Source organism: Monodelphis domestica, chromosome 7, assembly GCF_027887165.1.
Source record: "Monodelphis domestica isolate mMonDom1 chromosome 7, mMonDom1.pri, whole genome shotgun sequence".
NCBI classification, from domain to species: domain Eukaryota; kingdom Metazoa; phylum Chordata; class Mammalia; order Didelphimorphia; family Didelphidae; genus Monodelphis; species Monodelphis domestica.
This window is the reverse complement of record NC_077233.1, coordinates 203,076,249-203,101,926: the sequence shown is the minus strand read 5'-3', so window position 1 is coordinate 203,101,926 and position 25,678 is coordinate 203,076,249.

Genomic DNA, 25,678 nt, shown 5'->3' with positions numbered 1-25,678 from the left:
AAAATATTTTCTTACAATTTTATGATTCATAAAGAATCTTTTTGTTTTTCTTTTGTTTTTGAAATAGGGATCTTGAATATGTGCATTGTGCCTCAGAGAGCATCTCTCAATTTGGAGGGTCTGGGAAATATATTTCTAGTTAATTTACAAGGATGTGTGATGCAAATGTCTTAGAGAAAAAAGAAATACTTCACAACTACTTTAGAAAGGCCATCTTAGTGATGAGGAATCTCTTTGACTGAGGTGAGAAAGGGAAGAATTCCAAAAGGTCTGAGTCAACCTCAACATTGCTAGATTTCTTTTACTTGTGTCACTTATGGTTGGATTCTTTCATATATATGGCATTGAAACTTTTAGATTTACTCACCCTGCTTAGTCTTTAGAATTTTAGCAACCAAGAATGTATACACACCCACTGAAGGATTACGTTTCGGGAAGGAAGGTCTATGACCTGCCTGTGCTAGCAAGTGACAAATCAGAAACAACTGACTGACCCCCTGTTTAAGCCACCATTGGTACATGTGAGACACAGGAAGTGACATAAAGAACTGCCTTTATATTTCATGTCAAGTCCTGTGAGAGGGACTAGGCAGTATAAAAGTTAAAATTAGATCTCAATAATAATATTATGTTTTAAGAGATTTATTAAGGATCATTAGAAATCAATGAATAAAGAAGATAAAAAATAAAGACCATGTGCCCATGGCTGGTTAGTCATTTTTTAGTCAACCCCACTCACCACCATCAATGCTGATTCTACATCAGAGAGTGGGAGCCTCCAAAGTCCATACCCTTTATCCTCTGTCTACAGGAAGTACATAATGACAGGAAGTCAGTGGGCTCTTGGGATATGTAGTTCTTTTGTAGAGTAACAGATTTTCAATCACACAGCAGTGGAACTTGACTGTGGAGGAACTAGAGTGTGAGACCACAGACTACTTCCCTTGGAGACTGTCACGTGGAGAGTGCAAGGCTTACTCCCCTTTCCTTTGCTTTTCTGGAGGCACTAGAGACATCAACTTATGAGGAAGCCCCTCATCTTGGAGGGACCTGGCTAGAAGCCCTGTTAGATTTAATCTTCTGTCCCTCCCCACCTTGGCTAGGGCCTCGGAACTCCTGCCTAGTATCTCTCCTTTTCCTCTCTTTATTTCTTCCTTAATATCTCCACTCTATTGTAAATAAACAACCATAAAATTCCATTGTGACTTGAGTATTTCATTGGGATTTAGATTTTAAAATCCCTGGAAACCAATTAAAACATATTAACTTCAACCATAAGTTTTACCCCTAACAGCATCTAGTGAGAGTTCATATTGTTGTTGATGATTCAGTTTAGTCATTTCTACTCTTCATCACTCTGTTGGGAATTTTCCTGATAAAGATACTGAAGTGGTTTGCCATTTCCTTCTCTAGTGAGGAATTATCCCCCTACCCACATCTATTTCTTGGAAACCTCCTTTCCATTCAAAGTTTGAGAAGTATTACTCCTAATTTGTATGTTGACACATTGTTGTCATTCTCTTTAATGTAATAATATGTAGTTTCTATGACTTGTTCTTTGATCTCACTCACTCATTCTTTAGGATTACATTATTTGGTTTCCAATTATTTTTTAGTCTATATCTCTCTTTGCTGAATATTTTTACTTAATTATGATCTGAACTGTATTCATGTAATATTTCTTCATTTCAGTATTTGGTTGTGAGGTATATATACCCTAAAACTTAGTCAGTTGTTTGTGAGGGTGTCATGTTCAGCTGAGAACAGATGGATATTCCCATTCAATTTTCTCCAGATGTCTATCATGTCTAATTAAAAAAAAATCAGTTGATTACCTTAATTTTTCTTTTTTTATTTTTTCACTTTTGTTTTGATTTACCTTGTTCTAAGAGAAAAGTTGGATTTATTTAATTTGTTTTTATATCATCTTAATTTTTTACTTCTTGATTCTAGGAAATAAAGGATGATGAAAGGGGGAAAAACAGTAAAAACAATCAACACATTGAACAAAATTAGATGTTATATGTAAAGATACATAATTCAAAGTTCCTAACTATGGGAAAGGATGTGGATTTATTCTTATATCTCTTCCTTGTGGCCAAACTTAATCATTATAATTTCTTTGCACTGTTTCAATTGTCTTATTCTTTCTCTTGATTTTATTGTAGTCTTTGTGCATATTACTTTACTGCCTCTATTTCACTTTGATTAGTTTTTCCATACTTTTCAATAGTCATCAACTTCATAATTTCTTTTTTTTTAATCTTTACATTCTATCTTAGATTCAATACTGCAGATTGGTTCTAGGCAGAAGAGTGGTAAGGTCTAGATTAATGGGGATTAAGTGACATGTCCATGATTGCAGATGCAGGAAGTGTCTGAGGCCATATTTGAACCAAGAACCTGCTGTCTCCAATCCTGATTCTCTCTATATAGACTCACCTAGCTTCCCGCAGGTTCATAATTACAGCATGATATTATTCAATTAATTTCAGATGTCACAATTTGTTTAGTGATTAATTTATTGTTGGACATCTACTTTTGCTTTTAATTTTCTCTATTACAAAAGTGCAGCTTTGAATTATTTATTTGTATATCAAAGAGTTATATATTCATATTTTGTCTTTAACCACCTCATAGTATATTTCTACCTGTAGAATCTCTAGGTCCAAAGGTATGGACATTTTAGACACTTCATTGGTTTAATGTTTAATCATTTTTAAATATGATGGCACAGTTTTTCCAACAAAGATATATAATGAATTATATGGAATAGTTATATTTTTTGGCCACAAACATTTTCTAGAGTGATGTATGGCATAAATAAGTGGTGAGAATTTATTTTTCATATACTATATTAAATTTTGTATATTAGGGAGAGTTACTATGCCTCAGATTTGAGGCAGTGATACCATCTAATCTCCTGTTTTTTTTTCATTTTCTTTTTCTTTGCCAATCCCAAGGAATATCTTCTTTTTTAAATAGAATTTGATTAATAATAAATAAGCAAAATAAGAGTTGTTTTCCTTTCCTATGGATATCACTTCATTAAAGATGTCTTGGGATGTTCAAAGGAGGAGCTGAACAGTGAGTGCCTAAAAATCTATTTATTAAGCAGCCCAACCAAGCTCAGTTCATCCCTTGTCATGAAAGAACTATAGAGACCTATACCCTTTTTTTGGTCATGATGTGGGTCTAAACAATAAACTGGATATAATCAATAAACTTATGTTCCTACCCAAAAATCAGTTTCTTGAGATAATTTTAATTTTAACAGTTTTGGCTGATCATTATGAGACAACTGAATCCTTCTTTTGCATACCCAGAAAGCTTCACTCCAACACTGAGTCCATGTCAGAGATTTTCTTCCACAGTGTGATTCTTGTTCTTGATAAAGGTAGAGGAAGTTCATTATTGTTCCTGATGATGAGATCTTCTATGGATAAAAATTATGTCTTTTGAGTGGGCATAAGTTAAATGTATCATTTTGAAATGACTATCTGTCTTACATATTAGCATTAAGAACCCCAGGGTCAACTAACTAGTAGTATAACTATTATGTTAGAACTCTTCCAGGTTGATTGAAAGGGCAAAAGAATTGATTAGCTTTTATGTAATAAGCAACAAAATGATCCAGCTCTTTGAAAAGAGAGAGAGATGAAAGTTTCAAAATAAGTATTGAAAATCTCTCTTCTTATTTTGTTATACTTTTATTGAATTATAAGTCAGTGATAATGATAATGATGATGATGATAAATATACCCATTTGTGGTAGATCTTTGAGGTGAAACTGCAAAGAGGTTACCATTTGCAAGAATGTAAGACTCCAAAACTTAGCTTAATAATAAAAGGAGAATTAATTTGAAGCCATGTTGAAAGGCCAGGAGACAGTGTTCAGGTGAAACATCCCTGAGGAGATGGGGTGGAATTTTATGCCTCTAAAACATCAGGAGTTACAGAATAAGAAAAGGTGGATGGGGTGAATCTTTGAGTAATCAGGTAATTCATTGAGTTATGAATTGAGATAATGAATGATCTGTGTAATTCAAAGGATGATACGATTAGGTACAACCCAATGCTTAACATAGTGTAAGTGGGAGGTGCTTATCTGTATTAATGTAAGATCTAGGGGAAAGTCCAAGGTGTGATGTTCCTCTCAGGTAGCAGAAAAGAATCTCTCATGTCCTCTTTGACCTAGAACACATCTAGAATTTGGGGTGTCCAGAGGTTTCCATACCATACTCACTATTATTATTTCTTTAATAAAGTAAGAAAGATATATGGAGTTTACTTGAGTAGTTCTGTGTAGTGATGAACATTAAATTGGAGTTCTGTGCTGAAATCACTATGTGAGATTTGGCTCCTATAATTGCTTCATGATAATTGGGAGGGGAGGGGTTGCATCCTGAAACTGGAAGTAGTCAGTGGGCCCTAAACCCTATATGGAAATCCCTACGGGAGATTTAGCTTTCAAGAAAGTCCTGAGAAGTGGGGGAGGCCTTTTAAATTAGTTTAGTCACAATTTAATACAACTTGTGGTTTATGTATATATCTATTTGTGAGGTAAGCTAAGAAATTGAAAGTGAGAAAAAAAAATCCAGTTTCAAATAACTGTGGTGACTGGGAAGACATGGTTTTAAAGTGGAAAAAAAAAGGTTTTCCTTTCACCTGCCAGAGATGGCTTCTTACCTGACTAGAATAATAGTCTTCAATTGGAATTTTATAACATCTTCCTTTGAATTTAGGCAAGCAAGCTTGAATTTGAAAAACCTACTCAGGCTTTTGTCCAGGAAACGATTTAAATACTTATGGTAAATGTGATCTATTTTTTAATTTTCCTAGGCCAATTACTATATTGTAACACCTGACTTAAATCTATAGCAATTTAAGCAGAGAGAATTTGTTTCAACTTTATTTATTTTTGAAATAGATAAAAAATTAAGCTAACTACATTTAATATTTTGTTAATTTGGCATTCATCATTATTGGAAAATTTTAAAGTAGTTTATTTTGTTGAACTGTCAATGCCTAATATTTGTGTGGAGTTTTTGTTTTCTTTGTAAAATGTAGAAAAATCTTTGTTTTGCATTTTTGTTAATTCTATGATAGGAAAATTCTTTACATTTTTTCTCTAATATATTTTCAGATAGTATACAAATTGGGAATTACAAAGAATATTAAAAATAATTAAAAACTGAAATCCTAGTAAAATTTTTCCCTTTTGAAATCATTTTTTTTTTAGTTTTTAAAACATTATTTTATTTGGTCATTTTCATCCATTATTCATTGGAAACAGATCATTTTCTTTTCCTCCCTCCCCCCTCTTCCCCTAGCCGACACGCAATTCATCTGGGTATCACATGTGTCCTTGCTCTGAACCCATTTCCTTGTTGTTGGTATTTGCATTAGGGTGCTCATTTAGCATCTCTCGTCCATCATGTCCCCTCAACCTCTGTAGTCAACTCCCTCAGTTTGTCCTCTGCTTGAGGATAGTTTTTTTTTTTCTAGTAGATACCTGCAGATTGTTCAGGGACATTGTAAAGCCATTAATGGAGAAATCCATTATATTCTCTTGTACCACAGTGTGTCAGTCTCTGTGTACAATATTCTCCTGGTTCTGCTCCTCTCACTCTGCATTACTTCCTGGAGGTTGTTCCAGTCTCCATGGAATTCCTCCACTTTTTTATTCCTTTTAGCACAATAGTATTCCATCACCAACATATACCACAATTTGTTCAGCCATTCTCCAATTGAAGGGCATCCCCTCATTTTCCAATTTTTGGCCATCACAAAGAGCACAGCTATGAATATTCTTGTACAAGTCTTTTTCCTTATCATCTCTTTGGGATACAAACCCAGCAGTGCTATGGCTGGATCAAAGGGCAGACAGTCTTTTATCGCCCTTTGGGCATAGTTCCAAATTGCCCTCCAGAATGGTTGGATCAATTCACAACTCCACCAGCAATGCATTAATGTCCCTACTTTGCCACATCCCCTCCAGCATTCATTACTTTCCTTTGCTGTCATGTTGACCAATCTGCTAGGTGTGAGGTGATACCTCAGAGTTGTTTTGATTTGTATTTCTCTGATTACAAGAGATTTAGAACACTTTTTCATGAGCTTATTAATAGTTTTGATTTCTTTAACTGAAAATTGCCTTATCTAAATTATGATGTGAGAATTTTGATCTAGTGATTCCAAAGTAAATAAAATATACAAGTATTTTTTCCTTATTATCTCTTTGGCATACAAAACCAGCAGTGCTATGGTTGGATCAAAGGGTAGACAGACTTTTAGCGGCCTTTGGGCATAGTTCCAAATTGCTCTTCAGAATGACTGGATCTGGACACATTCAAATAAATAAATATTTGGCCTTATTATCTATTATTAATTATTTAAAATCCTTCCAGTATCTCAGAGTTGGACAATTAGGCACTGATTTGGGATTAGGTAATGATTGGAAAACTAGGATATAATTCTACTGTTTCATATGTTTACATCAGGAGTTATTTTCTTTTTTTGTTAGAAGATTCATGTGTCATCATTTGTCTTAGAGAAAAAAATATGTTCTGTCTTTTGTTATTTCTAAGTGACATCTTGACTTGATATTTGTCATAATGCTAACACTTGTGTATGGAATATATTCTGTAATGTAAACAGATTATACAAAGGAATGGAGCAAATCTAATGCCATTAAACTATTTAAGTGTAATATCTACTTTATTTGAACATGGTTAGAAACTAGTTGTATTTGACTACAGATAAAGTATTCAATACAATATAATAAAATTTGCCTAACATTTTACAAATTCTATCCCAAGACTATTATTATAATAGAAGTTGAGACATATTTGGGGTGAATATATGTATGTTATCATCTAGTTTAGACTCCTAGAAGCCACATGTTTACAAATAGCTCTTTATCTAAGGCTCTTGCAGAAGGATAAGATTCTTTCTAGAATTTCATTGTCCAGGAATTGAATTGAGAGGGATTGAGAATTAAAACTGCAAAAGATTAAAACAAATAATAATAAACCTAAGCAAACTATAAATAATAACACATAATAGTGAATAATGGAAATGAGATAATAACCAAAGTAAATGTTATATATATATATATATATATATGATCATTTTATTGATATTTAACTGGCATTAATGCCTCCCCATGCCCTCTCTTCTAGTATGATGCAGCAAGTATGGTGGTAAGCTAAGCAAGGGGATTTTAAATTGGCCATGGGCATGTGGTTCTTATTTTGTATCCTCTTTATTCCTTGATTTCTAATGATCATTTAATTAACCTCTAAAATATAATATTTTGATTTTTGAGATATAATTATAATTTTTATAGATCTCAGTCAAAGATACTATCTAGTCTTCTGCTTTTTTGAATTTTCTTTGTCCTTGATGTCACCAAAGAATATCTTCCTTTTTAACTGAATTTGAGCAATAAATGAAGAAGACAAGAATTCTTTTCCTGCAGAAATGACCTCTTCACATGTGGGGATGGGCAGGGTGGATAGGTTGATGGACAACCTCTTAATTAGCTACCAGTAATTAAATATATCCAAGGTAGAGGCTGAACAATTAGCTATTAAAATCTGCTTATTAAGCAATTTGACCCAGCTCAGGTCATCCCTGGTCATCAAGAGCCATGGAGATCCATATCACTTCACTGGTCATGATACTGACCTAACCAATTAATATGATATAATCAATAAACTTATATTCTTCCCCTCCCCCCAATTTAATTTTAATCAGAACAAAGAGGTATCTATTTAATGGCTTACAATTACAATTTTGAAAATGTGAAGTCAAAATTTCTGAGAAGAAAAATGAATCAGACAAGTGGGCTGGCTGTGATAAGAGACAAAAGGAAGAAAAATTGATGAAATAACACCTCATAATTGTCCTTGTGTATGGTTCTTAGAGGTTTATCATTGCCCATGATAATAATTAAAGATCAGTTAGTTTTGTAGTGTTTTGATATCTATAATAATTATGGCATTTGTGAATTTTAAAACTATTCCACCCTAATAAGACCATTCTTTAGAAGAGGTGATTTAGTTATTTCCTGATCAGTAACAACAATAAGAGATACTTGGAATCACAGAATCAGGTCTTGGAAACTACTTTTCGCCTCCCTTCTTAGTTTGACAAGATTTTGAAGGTCTGAGTCAAACTCAAGATTTAATTATCTAAGGAATGCCCTTCAACAAACATATGCAGAATAAAGGACAGACCTCTGGGCTGTCCTAAGTCAAGATAAGATGAGATGAGACGCAGAAAAGTGATGTAAAAACATCCATATAAGGCATGGCATTTCCTGTCCCTCCCTCTTTCCCAGGAGAGGTAACTCTGGCTGGCAGCATGCTAGGCGTTCTGACATCTTGGGAGTGGTGGCAGTTATTTTCTGGTTTTTGGCAGTGAGTTTTGTCCTTGACCTGATTCAGGTTCAGGCATCTCAGCTGAGCCCCTTTTTAGAGTTCAGGTTTATTCCTTCCTCCTTCACACTCCAAACCCTTACTTTATAGATCTTCTAATCTTCCCGCCTGGTACCAACCAGGTGAGGGGGGTGTCTTTCACCCTTTCCTTCTCCTTTCTTCTTAATATTCTCTACTATATCAATTAAATCACCATAAAATTTGTCAGCTGACTTGGGTATTTTATTATTTGGGTTTTTCATAAGGATTTTTATAAATCAAATCCTTGGCAACCTAAATTAATTATACATTCAGTTCTCAGCCATAATTTCACCCTTTACACATTCAATATCTAATGTTTGAGGGATGATAACTACATCAGTTATGATGTAGTAATGATGTAGTATGATGATTATGATACAGATCATCATAAGAATTAAAAAATATTGAAAACCTAAATAACTTTCAGACTATAAAATTTAGGAGTTTCAGCTTTTCCACAAAATGTTTAGTATTAGAAATAGATGCCAATATGATGTTATCTTAGAAACAGAGAACCAAAGCATTAATAACAAAGTTATTTGTCCCTCCATCTTCAAGTAACATTAGACACTGAGGCAGAACAGTGACCTGCTGTCCCTAATCTAAACTAACAAATCCAAAATAATGAAGCAGAATTCAAAATTTCAAAAGATAATTTCAAGGGGGGAAAGACCTCCTTTCTACATCGAAGCAGAGCTTATTCAAGAGAGAAAACATGACAAAAGGGAGAAAGAAGCTCAAGGTCCAAGATTGGTCAATTTGTGACATCATTCAAGAGTCAGTACTGAGTAATTAGGTTTTCCTCTTTAAATTCATAGCCCTCTAGGGCTTCCTAGAATTTTCATTAAGATTTCAAGATATCCTAGCAAGACTTTTTATATACCATAACTTGAACTAACTCTCAGGATAATAGTAGTGGTAGTTTCTCATGATAATTTCTCATTCTGGAATAGAAATATAAACCAGTGTCATCTGTAAGGATTAGTAACACAGCCCAGAAAAATATAAAATAAAATAGCGATATAAATATGTAACTTAATGCTAATTGTTAAAAATAATTTATAATCATGATTATGTATTAGAAACATGCAAATTTTGTTGCCTTTACCATACCTGGAGTCAGGTTGGTAAGCAAAAACAATTATCATAATTTTTTATAAAGTCACATGAGTCATCCATTTAACATCCCTCCATTCACAATGTGAGGTGGTGTACCACAGCCCAGCAGAGATGAAGTACAATGTGGTTTCTATACAGGCTATTCACTACTTCTGAATTATTCCCCACTTTTTTTTAATGATAAACAAACTAAGGAACTCAATGGCAACAGAGAAATGGATTTTTGCCACTTGGCAGCAAAGAAATAAAAGCAGATATAGATAGGTAAAATGCATTTAATATTCGGATGGGCATATTGATTTTTAAAATAATTTTAAAAAATCAATCACATGTTCTTTTTTCCTTCACTGCTAGTGCTAAATAAAATCCCCATTTGAGTTATTTCCTCCCTATTGTACAGCTTTTTATTCTGCTCAAAAAGGAAATACTTTATCACTACAATCTTTTTGGGATAACAGAAAATGCATCAACAACTCTGACTCAGTGGTTGCCAGACCAATTGTATTAAGTAAGTCTTCTTAAGGGATTGTGGTGTAATAAAAACACAATTAAGAGAGACATTATATGTTTTTCAATCATGAATCCAAGGTATAATTATGATATGTATTCATGTTTAAATTATTTTACTCTGGTTTATTTCTCCTTGTTTAACTGATTGAATGATTGATCATATGCTATATGGAAAGAGGAATGGATTTATAGTTAAAGAATCTGGGTTCGTATCTTGAGCCTGGCAATTATTAACTGTGTGAGCCTCAGCTTCATGATTTGTAAAATGAAGAATGTAGACAGATATTCTCTAAAGTTCCTTCCATATTTATAACATTCAAAAAATCCTATTTTTATGCTTTACTCTGAGTTTGATAATGACAAGTTCACAAATACTGTGACAACATAGGCCAAACTTTGATATTACAAAAGAAAATCTTGATGATTTTGGACTTCCTGCCTATAATCCAAGAACTATTATATTCTAATTTGTATAGGTGGATATCCAGGAGTTTGGCCCTCCTAACATAGGAAAGTTCTAAACCTAAGAAGGTCCTTTTCCCAGGCAGTGGAGAAATTGCAGACTGTATTAGTTCAAACAATACTCCACATTAACAAATTACAAAAATTATTTGTGTTCTTTAGCAAGTAAATATTTATGAAGGGTAAAAAGCACTAGCCAAAGAGAACAGTTAGTTCATTAGTTATTATGTGAATGTTCAAGATAAAAACCTCCTTCTTAAAGAAAAAAAACAGATGTACTTTTTCAAATATTCCTTAATAATTATGATCAGATGTACCAAGTTCCTCTGGCTACTTCTTCCTAATTTATACATCTTAACAAAGAACAATTTAAAAACAAAAACCTGCTAGGGTGTCATGGGGAATGGAATTTCTTGGTATTAAGGATAAAAAAAAATACCTGCTATATATAAAATACTTGGCTTAGGATTTATTAGTTTTACCAATAAGAATAGTGCTTAGTGATGAAATTAATTTGAAAGCAGGGCCATATCATATTCATCCATTTATAGTTTAATAATGGCTGGAATATCAAAGGGAAAAAGGTTAGGAGAGAACTTCTTTATGGTTTAAAAATTTTAAAGGTTTCAAATCAAGACATTTAGGCATTATACCTAGGAAAATTTACAATTAAAAAAATTTTTAAAGCAGTTTTGGATATTTTCTTGTAATAGGGGACTAGTGTTTTCCTCCATTGGTGGACAGAAAAATCAGAGGCAGCTCAATTGAGCCCCACTTTAACTCCATGTTCTACTAGTGCTTGACAGAGAGTAAGTAGTGCTCCCATTTTAGTGAGACAAAACAAAAATATAAAGATTTTAGTATTTTCTAAACAGGCACTTTGGGCCCAATCCAGGCAAAATAGTGGGACATGAAAAAAAAAAAACATTTAATAACATCTACATGACATTAGAGAGATCCTAAAAGACTTGACTTTTAAAAAGTCACTCAAAATAGTTCTCAATTAAATAGCATTGGTGAACAAATGGTAAAAACAACATTCAGTAGACTAGGAGGCAACAGTAATAATAAGAACTGGGTTTTTACTTATTTTACCTGTTTGGGGAAGGAGTTATGGGTGTAGAGGTATAACTCTTGAAATTATTTGCTATTAAGGCAAAACTATGGCACCTGTCAGGTAAGCAGGTGGAGCTGTTATTGATAGCTGTGGAAGCATAGCAATTGCTAACTGAGAGGTACATTTTTACCAAATCATTGCATGCTATTTGATCCTGTAGCAAATGAAAGCTGAGGAGGTAAGTAGCTTCATGGAAAAAAAATGTCAATAAAACAAGTTAGAGTACTGAGTGAGTCTCCTCTATCTTACTGCTGGGGAATATTTGTTCCTTTTCCTCAGTGGCAGAGAAATTTATTGAAAGAATTATTTTCAAAATGCTTGTGAAAAGTTAATATTATTTAAGGTGTAATCCAATGTTTCAGTACTAGGAGTCTAGTGATTTTTGTGGTTTGTGGGTGAAATCTGAACTGGATAGGGTCTTAAGGTATAAATTTCCATTCTCACTTAACCTAAGTACTGTTATTTACTACTAAGTTATCAATTATCTAACCTAACATACATATGGTTAGGCTTAAAAAATATGCCTATGTGTAAAATATATAATATAGTGGTAGTCTCTCGGTGATCGAGTATGACTATTGTCTTTGTGCAGTTTAATCTACGGTGTACCCTCATGTGGCTTTGAAGTCCAAAGGCTGAGGCGCAAAGTTTGTGGCACATGGGGCATGGGACGCCAGTTGTTACGGGAGGTGCGGTTGTGGCCTGGTGTCGGCGTTCACACGCAGCAGCAAGACGTCGATGTCGTTTATCTTCAAAAGTGGTGGCGGTATGGTTAATGTGGGTTCGCCAGCTGCTTCTGTCAGAGGCAGTGAGTTCTAGTTGTTTTGATGTGATGCCAGTCCACTTCAAGTTGGACTTTAGCTGATCCTTGAATCTTTTCTTTGGTCGGCCTTGTTTCCTGAGTCCAGCTGACAGTTCACCATAGAATACCTGTCTTGGTATTCACTGTGGATCCATGCGGATGACGTGTCCAGACCATCGTAGCTGGGTTTTGAGGACCATTACTTCGATGCTGGTGGAGTTGGCTCTGTCGAGGACTTCCTGGTTGGTGATTCGGTCCTGCCATCAGATCCTCATGATTGACCGGAGGGAGCGTTGGTGGAATTGCTCCAGCTGTTTCATGTGCTTCTGGTACAGTGTCCATGTCTCACAAGCGTACAGGAGTGAGCTGAGGACCAAGTAAAATAAAAAGCTAAGAATTATTCTTGAGTGTAATCCATTTGTCAATAAATCACCTGGTCCATTAGAGAAGGAAGGAGGAAGAAGGCAACAAATATTTAAGCACTTACTATGTGTCAGGTGTGTAATTGGAACTTGTGACCCTAAAAACTATAATCCATAGCAAAACTATGATTCACAGCACCCTACTCACTTCCTGTCACTATGTGCTGACATAGACAGGATATAAATTGGGTGTAGTTTTGTCTCTCTCTTTTTTGCTTCCTGCCTCGGCTTTGGTGGAGCAGGCTTTTTGAACAGGTAGAAAAATTTAGTCACGTGGTTCTATTTTGGCAGATAATAAACTTAAAAAGATAATACTTGAATCATTGCACATTAATTTAACTCTTACATAGGTACTTGACTAATCTCTTTGTGGTTGTTGTCTCATTTGATACACACAATAACCCTTAGACGTAGATTCTATTATTATTCCCATCTTGCAGGTGAGGAAACCAAAACAGAGTTTTCCCCTGATTCCTCCAGGACCATAGAGCTAGGAAATAATTGAGGTTGGATTTGAACTTGGGTCTTTCTTACTACAGGTCCATAGGTCTATCCATTGAGTCTCTTAGCTTTCTCATTATATAATGACAATTCTCTGAATTACATCTTAAAAGCCACTCTGGCAATTAAATTTTCAAATGTACAAATGGCATCTTTCCTGTCTTAATTATTCATCCTGACTAGAAAGTCTTAAGCTAGGACAAGATCAAGTAGATTTATTAATAATAATAATATTTATTATTTAACTTAAAATGTTGTAAAAGGATTTACATGTTATCTCATTTGGGCCTTTTAACAATCCTGTGAGGTAAGTATTACAGGGATTATTATTATTTTATTGAGGAAGAAATGATATTTACTAAAGTCATTTGCCACTGGACACAAATTCCTAGAAGTAGATTTTTAACATTTATCTCCCTGACATTTAGTCCAACATTATATCCACTGGCTCAGAAGTTGCTTATCAAGCTTCAAAACTCACTCTTCCACTTAAGAAGAACTTGATGATTAGATATTTGTTTTTATTATCTCTCCAATTTAAAAGCAACTGGGGACTTTTCCTAAAGGTCTTTTAATGAGTTTCTGATACTTAGCAATTCCCATCATATATCAAATATGTGCCAGTCACTGTATTAAGTGCTTAGGATAAAAAAGAGGCAAAAGATAGTCCTTACTCCCAAGATCTTGTCCTCAATAAGTTTACAGCTGTTGATAAAGGTAGTTTTTACATTCATTTCTTTAGTCTCACATGTAGATGAAAACTAGTTCTGTTATAAGAACAGCAAAACATGCCATGTTTCAGTGACTGTGGGCAGTTGTCTTTACCTTTATTTTTATTACAATCTCCTCCTCCTTTTAGGGAATTGTTATGTCAGGAGCAGCTTGAATAAGGCACCTTTGCCATCTGTATTTTCCAGTTCATCTAGACTTATTTTTCTAAATGTGCAAGCAATGGCAAAAGACTTTCTTTTTATTCAATGACATGGTTATAAAAACATAATATATTGACTTGACAGAATATTTTACTGTCCCATAATTAGGCAAATTTCTTAAGAACATGACTTTGATGGACAGGACTCTGAGATTATTAGAAAAAGAACTGACTAGAAAGACACAAGACTAGAATTTTAATCATACTTTTATTTAGTCAAATACTTTCTAATTTATGGCATTTAAATGGTACTACAAAAGAAATGAATCTTTTATTTTTTCTTAGCTGCTTTTAGAAAGAAAAATGACTCAATTTGTGTAAAGTTTATCCCAGTGCTGAAGGGACTCTTTTAAACATTGTTAAGTAAAACAGAATTATGGTTGAAGATTAGCTTGAGGCAAAGAATTAATGAAAAAACTACCCTGTTGTGAAACCCAGAAAATTAGGAGCTAAAAAAATGGGCATTATATTTAGCAATGTTAAAACTATTTGGACTTGGTGAGGTTAGGGGATTCTGTATCCTTAAATATATTCAGCTTAATGTTAACCTTTAAAAACTATGCTCAAGAGTTGAGAAAAAAAGAAACTGCATATGTTTTGATGATAAATTAAATGATATCTGTAAAGGTATCAAGTTAAGTACTGTTTTCCTTGAAACCCATTGTAGTTTCAATAATCTAAAAGCAGCATTGGACCTTACATTATAGTTCTTTAGACAGATACACAGAAGTATCCAAGAATATCACAAAAATTTGCATGTTATAATAATTACATTGGGTAAGAAAGATAGAAATAGGTTTAAAACAGGGGAACATTTTCTTTTTTGGGGGAGATTTTATTTAACTTATTTTGTTATACTTTTTAAATTATTAAACATTTTTTCACTCCCTCCCATCTACATGTCCCATCAGAAAAAAACAAAAACAAACAAACAAACAAACAAACAAAGAAAATAAAACCAATATGACAAATATAGTCAAACTAACCAAATTTCCACATTGGCTATGTCTAAAAACATATGTCTCATTCTGTATTGAGAATCTATTACCTCTTCTTCAGGAAGCATTTAGCATATTTTATAATCTGCTTGTACCATATTGACTCTGTCATTGATCAAAATTTTTAAGACTTTCAAATTTATCTGTTTTTATTATTTTTTAATTTTTGATAATTTTTTATTTGGTTAATTTCAAACATTATTCCTTGGTTACAAAAATCATTTTCTATTCCTCCTTCCTCTCCCCACACCCCTCCCATAGCTGACACAAAATTCCACAACGTATTGCATGTGTCCTTGATCAGAACACATTTCCATTTTGTTGATGTTTGCACTAAGATGTTCCTTTAGTGTCTACATCCCCAATAATATCTCCTTCAACCCATGTATTCTAGCAGTTGTTTTTCTTTGGTGTTTTTACTCCCACAGTTTTTCCTCTGAATGTGGATAGTGTTCTTTCTAATAGATCACTCCGGGTTGTTCAGGATCACTGCATTGCCACTAATGGAGGAGTTCCTTACATTCAATTATACCACAGTGTATATCAATCTCTGTGAAAAATGTTCTCCTGGCTCTGCTCCTTTTGCTCTGCATTACTTCCTGGAGGTCATTCCAGTCCCCATGGAATTTCTCCACTTTATTATTCCTTTGAGCACGATAGCATTACGTCACCAACATACACCACAATTTGTTCAGCCATTCCCCAATCGAAGGATATCCCCTCAATTTCCAATTTTTGGCCACCACAAAGAGAGCAGCTATAAATATTCTTGTACATGTCTTTTTCCTTATTATCTCTTTGGGGAGAAACCCAGAAGGACTATGGCTGGGTTATAAGACAGACAGTCTTTTAGTGCCTTTTGGGCATAGTTCCAAATTGCCCTCCAGAATGGTTGGATCAATTCACAACTCCACCAGCAATGAATTAATGTACCAATGTTGCCACATCCCCTCCAGCATTCACTACTTTCCATAGCTGTCATGTTAGCCAATCTGCTAGGTGTGAGGTGATACCTCACAGTTGTTTTGATTTGCTTTCTCTGATTGAAAGAGATTTAGAACATTTCTTCATGTGCTTGTTAATAGTTTTGATTTCTTTAACTGAAAACTGCCTATTCATGTCCCTTGCCTAATTTTCAATTGGAGAATGGCTTAATTTTTTGTATAAGTGGTTTAGTTCTTCATAAATTTGAGTAATTAGACCTTTGTCAGAGGTTTTTGTAATGAAGGTTGTTTCCCAATTTGTTGCTTCCCCTCTAATTTTGGATGTTTTTGTTTGTACAAAAACTTTTTAATTTGATGTAATAAAAATTATTGATTTTACATTTTTGTGTTTTTTTCTAGCTCTTGCTTGATTTTAAAGTCTTTCCTTTCCAAAAGATCTGACATTATACTATTCTGTGTTCACCTAATTTGCTTATAGTTTCTTATTTATATTCAGGTCATTCACCCAATCTGAGTTTATCTTGGTGTAGGGTGTGAGATCTTGATCCAAATCTAATCTCTCCCATACTGTCTTCCAATTTTCCCAGCAGTTATTATCAAAAAGTGGGTTTTGGTCCCCAAAACTGGGATCTTTGAGTTTATCATAGACTGTCTTGCTGAGGTCATTTACCCCAAGTCTATTCCACTGATCCTCTTTTCTGTCTCTTAGACAGTACCAAATTGTTTTGATGATCACTGCTTTGTAGTATAGTTTGGGATATGGTACTGCAAGGCCACCTTCCTTTGTATTATTTTTCATTATTTCCCTTGGCATCCTTTATCCTTTGTTCTTCCAAATGAACTTTGTTATGGTTTTTTTATAATTCAGTAAAAAAGTTTTTTGGAAGTTCGATGGGTATGGCACTAAATAAATAGATAAGTTTGGGTAAGATGGTCATTTTTATTATGTTAGTTCATCCTATCTATGAGCAGTTAATGTTTTTCCAATTTCTCAGATCTAGTTTTAGTTGTGTGGAAAGTGTTTTGTAGTTGTATTCATATAGTTCCTGTGTTTGTCTTGGCAGATAGATTCCTAAGTATTTCATATTGTCTAGGATGATTTTGAATGGAATTTCTCTTTCTAGTTCCTGCTGCTGAGATATGTTGGAGACATATAGAAATGCAGATGACTTATGTGGGTTTATTTTGAATCCTGCAACTTTGCTAAAGTTGCTGATTATTTTCACTAGCTTTTTAGTTGATTCTCTAGGATTCTTTAAGTAGACCGTCATATTTTAATATCTTCAATTTCTTTTTCTTCTCTAATTGCTACTTCTAGTGTTTCTACTACAATATTAAATAATAGAGGGGATAATGGGCATCCTTGTTCCACTCCTGATCTTATTGGGAATGCATCTAGTTTATCCCCATTGCATATGATATTGGCTGATGGTTTTATATATATATATATACTGTTTATTATTTTTAGGAACAACCCTTGTATTCCTATGCTTTTTAGTGTTTTCAATAGGAATGGGTGTTGTATTTTGTCAAAGGCTTTTTCTGTGCCATGTGATTTTTGTTGGTTTGCTTATTGATATGGTTAATTATGAGGATGGTTTTCCTGATATTGAAACATCCTTGAATTCCTGGTATAAATCCCACCTGATCATAGTGAATAACCCTCCTGATCATTTTCTAGAGTCTTTTTTCTAGTATCCTATTTAAGATTTTTGCATCTATGTTCATTAAGGAGATTGGTCTGTAGTTTTCTTGCTCCAATTTTGATCTGCCTGGCTTTATAATCAGCACCATATTTGTGTCATAAAAGGAATTTGATAGAACTCCCTCTTTGCTTATTATGTCAAATACTTTGTATGGTATTGGGATTAGCTGTTCTTTGAATGTTTGATAGAACTCCATTGTGATTCCATTAGGCCCTGGGGCTTTTTTCTTAGGGAGTTCTTTGATGCTCTGTTCAATTTGTTTTTCTGATATGGGATATTTTTAGAATTCTATTTCTTCTTCTGATAATCTAGGCAATTTTTATTTTTGTAAGTATTCATCCATATCATCGAGATTGGCATATTAGCACCATGTAATTGGGCACAATAGTTTTTAAGGATTGCCTTAATTTCATCTTCATTGGAGGTGAGATCCCCCTTTTCTTCTATAATACTGTTTATTTTGTTTTCTTCTTTCCTTTTTTAAATTAGATTGACCAGTACTTTGTCTATTTTGTTTGTTTTTTTTTCAAAATACCAGCATCTAGTCTTATTTATTAGTTCAATAGTTCTATCCCTTTTGATTTTATTAATTTCTCCCTTAATTTTTAGGATCTCTAATTTGGTTTTCTTCTGGGGCTTTTTAATTTGTTCGCTTTCAAGTATTTTGATTTGCATGTCCAATTCATTGATCTCTGCTCTCCCTAATTTGTTAATATATGAACTCAAGGATATAAATTTTCCCCTGAGTACTGCTTTGGCTGCATACCATAAAATTTGAAAGAATGTATCATCATTGTCATTTTATTCAACAAAATTATTAATTGTTTCTATGATTTGTTCTCTAACTAACCAATTTTGGAGAATCATATTATTTACTTTCCAATTAATTTTTGTTTTGGCTATCCATGTATCCTTACTGATCATTATTTTTATTGCCTTAAGATCTGAAAAGTTTGCATTTATTATTTCTGCTTTTCTGCATTCATATGCCATGTTTTTATGACCTAGTATATGGTCAATCTTTGTGAATATACCATGTGCTGCTGAAAAGAAGGTGTATTCTTTTTTGTCTTTATTTTTCTCCATATATCTATTAACTCTATTCTTCTAAGATTTCATTAAGCTCTTTTACCTCTTTCTTATTTATTTTTTATTTGATTTATTTAAATTTGATATTGGTAGGTTCAGGTCTCCCACTAATATAGTTTTACTACCTATTTCCTCCTTCAATTCTACTAGTTTTTTCATTAGAAATTTGGATGCTATACCATTTGATGCATACATGTTGATTAGTGATCTTTCCTCATTGTATATACTCCATTTTATCAGGATGCATTTATCTTCCCTATCCCTTTTAATAAGGTCTATTTTTGCTTTGGCTTTTTTAGTTATCATGATTACAACTCCTGCCTTCTTTCTATCAGTTGAGGCCCAATAGGTCTTGCTCTACCCTTTAATTCTGACCTTATGAGTGTCTACCCACCACAGGTATGTTTCTTGTAGACAATATATGGTAGGATTTGGGGTTCTAATCCACTCTCTTATTCATCTGCATTTTATGGGTGAGTTCATCCCGTTCACGTTCAAAGTTATAATTGTCATTTGTGAATTCCCTAGCATTTTGATATCCTCTTCCAGTTCTATCCTTTCTTCTTTTGCTATATTCATTTAAACCACTGGTTACTTTTAATCAATCCCCCTAATCCCCTCCCTTGATATGCTTCCCTTTCTGGTCCTTCCCTTTTTGTTCCTTTTTTTGGGGGGTCTGTTATTTCCCTCCCTTTTTGTACTCCCTTTCCTCTATCCCTCTTAGTTCTCCCTTCTCCCTTATCTTGTAGGATAAGGTAGAATTCAGGATCACAATGAATCTAGATTCTCTTCCCTCTCAGAGTTGATTTCACTGAGAGTGAGTTTTAAGTATTACCTATAAGCATCCTCTTCCTCTCCTTCTTATAAGACTATTCTTCTCCTCCCCTTCCCATGTGTATCTTTGTGTGAAAAAGATTATTCTATTTATTTCATTTCTTCATGTATCTCTTGGTATCATCACCAATTCCCCACAACCTTTTTCTTTTTTTTTGCATATCATCTTATAGCCTTTAATGCCCAAATCTTTTCCTATGAGTGATTCTTCTAATTACTATAATAATGAATACAATTTTTGAGTTACAAATAACATTTCCCCATATATTAATATATATAATTTGATCTAATTGTAGCCCTTAAATTAGAGAGTTTGAATAGAAATTAAAAAAAAACATTTTTCTCTTTTTCCCTCTCTTTCATATTTACCTTTTCATATTTCTCTTGATCTTTGTGTTTGGATATCAGACTTTCCACTTACTTATGGTCTTTTCTTTACAAATATTTGGAAATCTTCTATTTTGTTGAATACCCATACTTTCTCCTAGAAGTATATAGTCACTTTTGATGGATAGGTGATTCTTGGTTGAAGACCCAGTTCTCGTGCCTTTCTGAATATCCAGGCCTGCCTTTTGGTCCTTTAGTTTGGAAACTCCTAGGTCTTGTGTGATCCTGACTGGTGCTCCTTGGTATCTGAATTGTCTCTTTTTTAGCTTTTTGTAGAATTTTCTTCTCAGCTTGAAAGCTTTGGAATTTGGCAATTACATTCCTGGGAGTTGTCTTTTGGGGATTTAGTGTAGAGGGTGTTCGATGAACTCTTTTAATGTCTATTTTGCCCCCTTGTTCAAGAACATCAAAACAGTTTTCTTGGATGCTTTCTTGTATTATGATGCCAAGATTTCTGTATACTTCTGGCTTTTTAGGTAGACCAATGATTCTCAAATTTTCTATCCTTCCTCTGTTTTCCGAATCTGTCAGCTTGTCAGTGAGATATTTTATGTTTTCTTCTCATTTGTCAGTCTTTTGACTTTGCTTTATTAATCCTTGCTGTTTTGCAAGATCATTGTCTTCCAGTTGCCTAATAAGGTCTTTAAAGACTGGTTTTCCTTTTCAGTTTGGTCTATCTTGCTTGGGAGTTCTTATCCCTTAGACTGTTGCTTTCCCTTTGAATTATTTCCCACTTTTCTTGCCAGAAGGCTTCCATCTTTTGGATAACCTCCAATTTGAATTCTTCCAGAGCTTGTGGAAAATTTCCTTTTTTTTTTTTAAAGTTTTGATTTTGTTTGAATTTCTTCCTCATTTTCTCTGTTGCCTGGGTTTTCCCTCATAACAAAATTTTCAGGGTCAATGCCTTCTTCATGTTTTTCTTGGAGGATGTTTGTTGGTCCTGGGCACAATAAGCCATCTCTATGGTGGTTTTTCCTTCCCTTTTTATTCAGAAAACTGAGTGAGATGGGCAAGTTCTCTGTTTATGGAGTTAAGGAGCAAGGTTTTTGCCTGATATAAGTTCTCAAATCTCCTCAGCCTCCGCTGTTGGGGAGAGTGCCCATGGTCTGCACTCCCCAGTGAAGAAGGGATTATGGTGTAATTGTCCTCAGGTGTATGTCCCCGACAGTCCTAGTCAGCTCCCAAGGACCTAGAGGTGACTCTTTCTCACTCTAGAGGTGTCTCTTGCTCACTTGCTGATTCTGCCTCTGGCTCAGTAGGTGGGGTGCAGGAGGATAGATTGGCTCACATTTGGGTGGGAGCTTTTTCACCCTCTTATAGTGTGGAAATGCTCAAACCCCATGCACCTTCAATGCTTCTCCCTACCATTGAATCCCTCTGTTCTTCTTAAAATTGTTTTTATGTTCTTTTGAGGTAGTCTATCTCATTGGGTGCTAGGGAGAGGAAGCATCACGCATCTAGACTTCTGCCATGATTATCCCGAAGGGATAAGGGGAAAACATTTTCTTAAGCCAGTTAAATTCCAAAATATTTTGTTTTCAGACTTTTTTTCTGAAAGCTTACAAATAAATATTCTAGACTCATCATTATTCTGAAACAGACTATTGTCTGTAAAACCTTTTGGCCACTCTGTTAATGTTTATTTTTTTTTTAATTTTTAAACATTAATTTATTTGGTCGTTTTCATACATTATTCACTGGAGACAAAGATCATTTTCTTTTCCTCCCCTCCCCCCGCCTTTCCCTCTCCCATAGCCAATGCATGATTCCACTGGTTATCACATGTGTTCTTGACTCGAACCCATTTCCATGTTGTTGGAATTTGCATTATAGTGTTCATTTAGAGTCTCTCCTCAGTTTTATCCCCTCCAACCCTATAGTCAAGTAGTTGCTTTTCATTGGTGTTTTTACTCCCACAGTTTATCCTCTGCTTGTGGGTAATATTTTTTAGATCCCTGCAGATTGTTCAGGGACATTGCATTGATACTAATGGAGAAGTCCATCACCTTCGATTGTACCACAATGTATAAGTCTCTGTGTACAATGTTTTCCTGGTTCTGCTCCTTTTGCTCTGCATCACTTCCTGGAGGTCATTCCAGTCCCCATGGAATTCCTCCACTTCATTATTCCTTTTAGCACAATAGTATTCCATCACCAACATATACCACAATTTGTTCAGCCATTCTCCAATTGAAGGGCATCCCCTCATTTTCCAATTTTTGGCCACCACAAAGAGTGCAGCTATGAATATTTTTGTACAAGTCTTTTTGTCCATTATCTCTTTGGGGGAAAGACCCAGCAGTGCTATGGCTGTATCAAAGGGCAGACATCCATTTATCGCCCTTTGGGCATAGTTCCAAATTGCCCTCCAGAATGGTAGGATCAATTCAAAAATCCACCAGCAATGAATTAATGTCCCCACTTTGCCACATCCCCTCCAGCATTCATCACTTTCCATAGCTGTCATGTTAGCCAATCTGCTAGGTGTGAGGTGATACCTCAGAGTTGTTTTAATTTGCATCTCTCTGATTATAAGAGATGTAGAGCACCTTTTCTTGTGCTTATTAATAGTTTTGATTTCTTTGGCTGTGAACTGCCTGTTCATGTCCCTTGCCCATTTGTCAATTGGAGAATGGCTTGATTTTTTTGTACAATTGATTTAGTTCTTTATAAATTTGAGTAATTAAACCTTTGTCAGAGGTTTTTATGAAGATTGTTTCCCAATTTGTTGCTACCCTTCTAATTTTGGTTACATTGGTTTTGTTTGTACAAAAACTTTTTTAATTTGATGTAATCCAGATTATTTATTTTGCATTTTGTCACTCTTTCTAATTCTTGCTTGGTTTTGAAGTATTTCCCTTCCCAAAGGTCTGACATGTATACTATTCTGTGTTCGCCTAATTTTCTTATAGTTCCTTCTTTATGTTCATGTCATTCATCCATTTTGAATTTATCCTGGTGTAGGGTGTGAGGTGTTGATCTAAGCCTAATCTTTCCCACACTGTCCTCCAATTTTCCCAGCAGTTTTTATGAAATAGTGGATTTTTGTCCCCAAAGCTGGGATCTTTGGGTTTGTCATATACTGTCTTGCTGAGGTTGCTTGCCCTCAGTCTATTCCAGTGATCCTCCTTTCTGTTTCTTAGCCAGGACCAAATTGTTTTGATGACTGCTGCTTTGTAATATAGTCTGAGATCTGGGACTGCAAGACCCCCTTCCTTTATATTCTTTTTCATTATTTCCCTGGAGATCCTTGATCTTTTGTTCTTCCAAATGAACTTTGTTATGGTTTTTTGTAAATCAGTAAAAATTTTTTTGGAAGTTCCATGGGTATGGCACTAAATAGATAGATGAGTTTGGGTAGGATGTTCATTTTTGTTATATTGGCTCATCCTACTCTTGAGCAGTTAATATTCTTCCAATTGTTCAAGTCTAGTTTTAGTTGTGTGGAAAGTGTTTGGTATTTGTGTTCATATAGATCCTGTGTTTGTCTCAGGAGATAGATTCCTAAGTATTTTATTTTGTCTAAGGTAATTTTGAATGGGATTTCTCTTTCTAGTTCTTGCTGATGAGCTGTGCTGGAATTACAAAGAAATGCTGATGACTTATGTGGGTTTATTTTGTATCCTGAAACTTTGCTAAAGTTGTTGATTATTTCATTTAGCTTTTTGGTTGAATCTCTAGGATTCTTTAAGTAGACCATCATGTTATCTGCAAAGAGCGATAATTTCATCTCCTCCTTGCCTATTTTAATGCCTTCAATTTCTTTTTCTTCTCTAATTGCTACTGCTAGTGTTTCTCATACAATGTCAAATAATAGAGGTGATAATGGACATCCTTGTTTCACTCCTGATCTTAATGGGAATGGATTTAGTTTATCCCCATTACAGATGATATTAGCTGATAGTTTTAGATATATACTGTTTATTATTTTTAGGAATGACCCTTCTATTCCTATGCTTTCTAGTGTTTTTAGTAGGAATGGGTGTTGTATTTTATCAAAGGCTTTTTCTGCATCTATTGAGGTAATCATGTGGTTCTTGTTGGTTTGCTTGTTGATGTGGTCAATTATGTGGATGGTTTTCCTAATGTTGAACCAGCCCTGCATCCCTGGTATAAATCCTACTTGATCATGGTGTATGACCCTTCTGATCACTTGCTGGAGTCTTTTTGCTAGTGTCCTATTTAGTATTTTTGCATCGATATTCATTAGGGAGATTGGTCTATAATTTTCTTTCTCTGTTTTTGGCCTGCCTGGCTTTGGAATTAGTACCATGTTTGTGTCATGAAAGTTGTTTGGTAGAACTCCCTCTTTGCTTATTATGTCAAATAGTTTGTATAGTATTGGGATTAACTGTTCTCTGAATGTTTGATAGAATTCACTGGTGAATCCATCTGGGTCTGGGGATTTTTTCTTAGGAAGTTCTTTGATGGCCTGTTGGATTTCTTTTTCTGATATGGGATTATTTAAGAAAACTATTTCTTCCTCTGTTAGTCTAGGCAATTTATATTTTTGTAAATATTCATCCATATCATCTAGGTTGGTATATTTATTGCCATATAGTTGGGCAAAGTAGTTTTTAATGATTGTCTTAATTTCCTCTTCATTGGAGGTGAGGTCCCCCTTTTCATCCTTGATGCTGTTAATTTGCCTTTCTTCTTTCCTTTTTTTAATTAGATTAACCAGTACTTTGTCTATTTTGTCTGTTTTTTCAAAGTGCCAGCTTCTAGTCTTATTTATTAGCTTAATAGTTCTGTCACTTTCAATTTTATTAATATCTCCCTTAATTTTTAGGATCTCTAGTATGGTTTTCTTCTGAGGGTTTTTACTTTGTTCATTCTCAAGTTTTTTGATTTGTATTTCCAATTCCTTGGTCTCTGTCCTCCCTAATTTTTAATATATGCACTCAGGGATATGAATTTTCCTCTAAGTACTGCCTTGGCTGCATCCCATAAGGTTTGAAAGGATGTTTCGCCGTTGTCATTTTCTTCAAAGAAATTGTTAATTGTTTCTATGATTTCTTCTCTATTTGATTTTGGATTATCATGTTATTTAATTTCCAATTAATTTTTGATTTGGGTCTCCATGTACCCTTGCCAATCAATATTTTTATTGCCTTGTGATCTGAAAAGGCTGCAGTTATTATTTCTGCTTTTCTGCATTTGAGTGCCATGTTTCTATGACCTAATGTATGATCTATTTTTGTGAATGTGCCATGTGGTGCTGAAAAGAAGGTGTATTCTTTTTTGTCCCTATTTATTTTTCTCCATATGTCTATTAACTCTAATTTTTCTAATATTTCATTCACCACTTTTACCTCTTTCTTGTTTATTTTTTGGTTTGATTTATCTAAATTTGATAGTGGTTGGTTCAAGTCTCCCACTAATATGGTT